This window comes from Paramacrobiotus metropolitanus, unplaced genomic scaffold (assembly GCF_019649055.1).
Source record: "Paramacrobiotus metropolitanus isolate TYO unplaced genomic scaffold, Prichtersi_v1.0 Parri_scaffold0000145, whole genome shotgun sequence".
Lineage (NCBI taxonomy): Eukaryota > Metazoa > Tardigrada > Eutardigrada > Parachela > Macrobiotidae > Paramacrobiotus > Paramacrobiotus metropolitanus.
The window spans coordinates 161,066-166,797 of NW_026570365.1; the positions used below are offsets into that span (position 1 = coordinate 161,066).

Sequence of the window (5,732 nt, forward strand, 5' to 3'; positions counted from 1 at the left end):
TAACAGCATACCGAAACACAAAAAATAGCCATTAAAATAATTACTATTTACTACAGCAGTACATGAAATAAAATCAAATAGAAGCGCTGCGTGAAGAAAGATACGATGTGTGGAGTCAAGGCATGCGCCCATCTGCGTCGCCGCTTACTACATAATATGCAAGCTACGTAGACTACCGTCGTTAGCTGCGTCGGTCAGGACTGGGAAAGGCTAGATTGTTCTGAGGATCACCTAAAGAAGATGACGATATCACGCTCTAGTGCTATTGGGAATGGCTTTTTTCAAAAATTTGTTTGCCGCTTCTCACTGGTTTCGCGCGAGTTAATCCTTTATGTTATTCACGGTTATATATTGTAATGCCGCAATGGGGAAGCGCACGGCAACATCCAATGCCACTTTATGTCAGCTAGTTTCGGAACGAAAGGGCAAAAGTCTGTTACGACTTCCGAGTATGTGGTGCGCCGATACTGGATGCATTTATTCATAATTTGACAATATTTATTTTAAACCCTTGGAAAAGTTACTGCGACTGGGACCAAGAAATTTCCTTCCTCTTTTTAACCGGATTTCTCCCGTGTTTTGGCCGTACCCGTATTACAGTGACTTATCGAAGAACGTTATCTATACTACGACCATAGAACGGCCTTGAATTACAGCAGTAACATGTTGAAATAGTAGATGATATAACTGACAACAGTCTGGAAGACGTGGCGATTATACTTTATAACTAACGGATAAGAACATGAGCTGGCTGAGAAACTGACCAAGTGACCATCGTGTCAGCCATGGGTGTCACTCTGACGTCTCTACCATCAAAAAGGATACGTACTGTTGACGTTAACCAGTAAATAGATAGCATTAAAAAGCTGATTATCATCAACATTAAGCGGCGACACGAGAATAAACTGCACAAACGGAAACCACCCATCACCACTGCTAGCGCTTCTACATTTAGCACCAATCGCTTTTTCCTCGACCACCATCATGGCACTGTGGACAGCTGGAAACCCAGTCCACGTCATGGCCATCCTTGCATAAGAACAGCATATTGAGTTCGTGATCTTTCATGTTGTAGCCTAAAAATCGATACCATTGAAATATTGCGTTATTTTAATGCGCACGTTCTTTTGACATTTGCATTATCATTCTTCCTGTAAGTCTGAAAACGTTGTAAAAATAAGTGAATAAAACCGATTTACAAAACACTTTATCAAACTTAATCACGGACATGGTACGATAAAAATTCGACAGAAAGAAATCAATCGTAAAAAAAACTCGATTTTGGGTACGGCTATCTCAAAATTATGCGAACGCTCACAAATTTGGATTAAATCAAACTGGAAATTCTTCAGTAAAGAAAGTGTGGGAAAAGTTAAATTCTTTTCAAGGAAATAGACCGGACATAGAAGAAAGTGCTTTTACATACCTCTAGAGCGTAGCCCGCTTCCGCAGTACATGAGGCCTTGTCTACAGCTTTCCGCTTCGATGAGGGTCACTACAGATGCCAGGACAAAGAACGCAGCGAAAATTTGCATTTTTCTTTTTGTCGAAAAAGATAAAACACAATAGTGCTGTTTAAACGGACTGTTTATTCACCTTCACACAATACAGCAGAGTAGACTGAAAAGCACAATATCCTTCATTACGAATTTCTGCACTATATATTGTCTGTCTGCGACAGAAATGAGAAATTCAAAGTTGGCTACAGTCTGCATTTAGCTACAGGCTAAATGTTGCCTGTGGATCAATAGCGCTTAGGTGCTTTATTATTATTTATACATGCCAGATCAACAATACGATACGTCGAATCGAAAAACCTTCGGTGAAATAAGATGTACAAGAAACAGCCTCGGCTTCGCCTCCGCGTTTCTTGTGGTCCATGGCCATTTTATTTGAATTTGAATGAATATTTATTAGATTACATCAGTCTATTCGTCGAAACATGATCGGTACATGCAATAGGACAAACACGAATTTTCTATGAAAATCAGTTCATGATTCTCTCAACCTTGAAAGCATTCCCTTTCGCTGTACATACAGATAATTTTACGATATCCCCCACCCGAAAAGAAAGCCGAAATATCAGTCTATAAGGTGTGAAATTCGAAACAGTGATAGTGCACTGGATCACTAGTTCGGTAACTCATCACTTCACTGGCTCTTTTCACTGGACGTTGGTGTGTGCCCAGTGGTGTATGTCCGGTCAGTATTGGTGGCTCGATTACTTGCTTAGCTAACCGGTTCCGTTCGCCGGACAGTAGTGGTAGCTCGGTCACCCGCTCACCTAACGGGCTTTGTACACTGGACAGCAGTGTTAGCTCGATTACATGCTCAGCTAACGGACTTTGTACACTGGACAGTAGTGACAGCTCGGTCACCGCTCACCTCCCGGGCTTTCTGCGCCGGACAGCAGTGGTAGCTCGATCACCCGCTCACCTAACGGGCTTTGTACACTGGACAGCAGTGTTAGCTCGATTACATGCTCAACTAACGGACTTTGTACACTGGACAGTAGTGACAGCTCGGTCACCCGCTCACCTCCCGGGCTTTCTGCGCCGGACAGCAGTGGTAGCTCGATCACCCGCTCACCTAACGGGCTTTGTACACTGGACAGTAGTGAGAGCTCGGTCACCCGCTCACCTCCCGGGCTTTCTGCGCCGGACAGCAGTGGTAGCTCGATCACCCGCTCACCTAACGGGCTTTGTACACTGGACAGCAGTGTTAGCTCGATTACATGCTCAACTAACGGACTTTGTACACTGGACAGTAGTGACAGCTCGGTCACCCGCTCACCTCCCGGGCTTTCTGCGCCGGACAGCAGTGGTAGCTCGATCACCCGCTCACCTAACGGGCTTTGTACACTGGACAGTAGTGAGAGCTCGGTCACCCGCTCACCTCCCGGGCTTTCTGCGCCGGACAGCAGTGGTAGCTCGATCACCCGCTCACCTAACGGGCTTTGTACACTGGACAACAGTGTTAGCTCGATTACATGCTCAACTAACGGACTTTGTACACTGACAGTAGTGACAGCTCGGTCACTCGTATCACCTCCGGGGCTCTGTGCACGGGCAGTAGTGGTAGCTCGTTCACTCATTTCATCTCGGCTTCGCTTTCGCGTTTCTTGAGGTCTACGACTGGGCTGTTCGAATTTTTATTTTAATCGTTTTTATTCGTATCTTTTGGCTCTGTCAACCGGATCGTAGTGGTGGACTGGTGGGGTTTTCTGCGCCGGACAGTAGTGGTTGCTCGGTCACCCGCTCTTCCGGGATCTGTGCACGGACAGTAGTGGCAGCTCAGCACTCCTTCACCGAACGGGCTTTTTGCGCCGGACAGCATTGGCAGCCCGGTCACCCGCTCTCCTACCGGGCTCTGTGCACCGGACAGTAGTGGTAACTCGGTCACTCGTTCCCTAACGGGCTTTTTACACTGAAAAGTAGTGACAGCTCGGTCACTCGGCATCTGACAGTAATGACAGCTCGGTCAGCCGCTCACATAGCTATCCATAGTGGCAGTTCGGCCACTCACTGGCTTAGCGGGTTATTTTAACTAGAATGTAGTGGTATTTCGGTCAACTAACGGGCTTGTGCACTGAACAGTGGCGGTAGTTCTGTCTATCGCTGCTTGGCCGGCACTTGTTTAGAAATTTTCCTCGATGACAACGTTGGATATGTAGTCGTTCTTGTCGCAATAACGCCAACGGTCTGCTAATTAAATTGATTCTGATATTTTAATTAGTGGAAAATACTTTCATTTTTTAACTATATTTTATACGTGGTTTGGCACGTGGCACCTTTTTGGTTTACGTGGCAACATTACCTGGTTAAAAATACCACGATGATAATTATTATTATAATAATTTAGTTACATTTGGTGAAGGCAGTCAAAACTCTTCCGCTGTGGCGCTCGAAGCGGGAGAGGTTTCAAAAGAAATGAATACTATCTGGCCGGGTTTTCGACTACGGGCTTTCAGAATATAATATTGGTTTTGGTCAGTCTTTTCTGGTTTGCCGGCTCTGGTGTATCCCATTCGTGGCAATATAGATCTGAATCTTGATAACGGCAGGTTTGGAATTGCATTTAAAACTTGATTAATTGTTACCTGACACTTTACGCCGCTTTTCACGAGCGTACAACCCCGGCACCCAATTCTGCAAACTACTTTATGGGAAAGTAAGGTTATGATATTATAACAGAAGGTCAGAAATCGTGCTAGAAAGCAGGCTGAAATAAATACAACTATAACCTAATACCGCTTTGTACGCGTTACAAACCCGATCGAAGATGTACGATACAGAAAAAAAATTCTACACTAGAGAAAACGATAAATGGAAGTTTTCAAAAATCCCGCTAGAAACTGGGTAAAAGTTGCATATGAGCATGGCTACGCATCATGCATGTCTTACACATATTATTATGCATGTAAAAGCTTTTTGTATGCATGTATAAGCCCTTTATATGTCTGCGCTAGCACAAGTACAACCGTGATTCCGCACCATTTTAACTTACGGTACCGTCGGTACCAAAGCTTTTTTATGATACAAGAGTAGATGCAGCGACCGGTCTATTGTACAAATACGCATTTTATTCCCAGGTCGTTTGCTTGTAGTACCTTGCTTTCGAAACGCGCACGGCGCTTCACAAAATAGCTAAATACGCATAAAACTCATGTTTTAAAATAAATTTTCGCAGATATTGTTACGCATCTGTTGAGAATTTAGAAATTAAGAAACACGTCAAGCTGCTGATGAAAATTTTCATTACCAGGAATGCACAGACGAGAGTCTCCACAAAAAAAAGCCCGAAAAGAAACGCATCACACACCAGCGAAGTTATCCGAAAATGTATGGCAGTAAGTTTGGAATAGAATTTAAAGAAAAAAGAATTACAGAAGTTTGGAATAGAAGAACTTGAAGGACTACTCCTCAAACAGCGCACTGAACGACCAGCCGAGAGAATTACAAATGAGGTGCCTAATTCCGAGGTTTTGTTACTGATGCAGTTTTGTTCTTGGGATGCACAGCTCGTCCTAATAATAAATAAATATACAAGTAAAAAATTTGATTTTTTGTTATAATTATGACTAGTGGTAATGCAAACGTAGTAACGAGATTCATGCTTGCTTATCCAGGGTGGTGCAAGGAGGCAAAGGGTTTTTGTAAAAGGTGGTTTAGTTTCCTTCGCCACTAAGAATTACACTTCCATGGAGGTCATTCAGCTGCTTCACCAGAATAAATTATTTACATAAACAGCTTACGTTATGCTTATGATGTTCGAAAATCCATAGCATAAATTGGGATTGCATTATTGGTACTCGTATGGATAAAATATTTTGCTTATGGTCAGTTGTTTATTTTATTCATAAAAGCTGAATAATACATAGCTGAAACAAATTTATTAGAGCAAAATGTTGTCGAAGTCAAATGACAACTGCATAACGCCTTTAAGTGTACAATATTAACCGGTTAACTGCACCAGTACAACATGGATCGCGTCAATCAGGTGTTGTCTTTACTGTGTTTTGTTGCCACATGGTTCCACGCATCTGGTAGAAGCCGACTTAGATAGAAAAGCGAAAGCTCTACTACTTCTACTTATTTACTGTCCAAGCCGGTGAATGAATTCCATTTCCGTACCAGTTTTTCTCTAGGCTTTAACCCGTTCATTGATTTCGCGGCATTAGCTCAACATTGTAAACAATATACGGAATCCAGTAGCCCTTATTGCTCATATTA

The 5,732-nt window shown here is 43.1% G+C and overlaps 1 long non-coding RNA gene across 1 annotated transcript; it reads right to left on the bottom strand.

Annotated features, from left to right (window-relative positions):
- Window positions 1–705: 705 nt before the first annotated feature.
- Window positions 706–1,661, bottom strand: LOC129599419 (uncharacterized). Its single transcript, XR_008691913.1, has 2 exons — window positions 1,427–1,661; window positions 706–1,076 (listed from the first exon to the last, which is right to left on the bottom strand). It is a non-coding gene; the product is annotated as an uncharacterized LOC129599419 (long non-coding RNA).
- Between the last annotated feature and the right edge of the window lie 4,071 nt (window positions 1,662–5,732).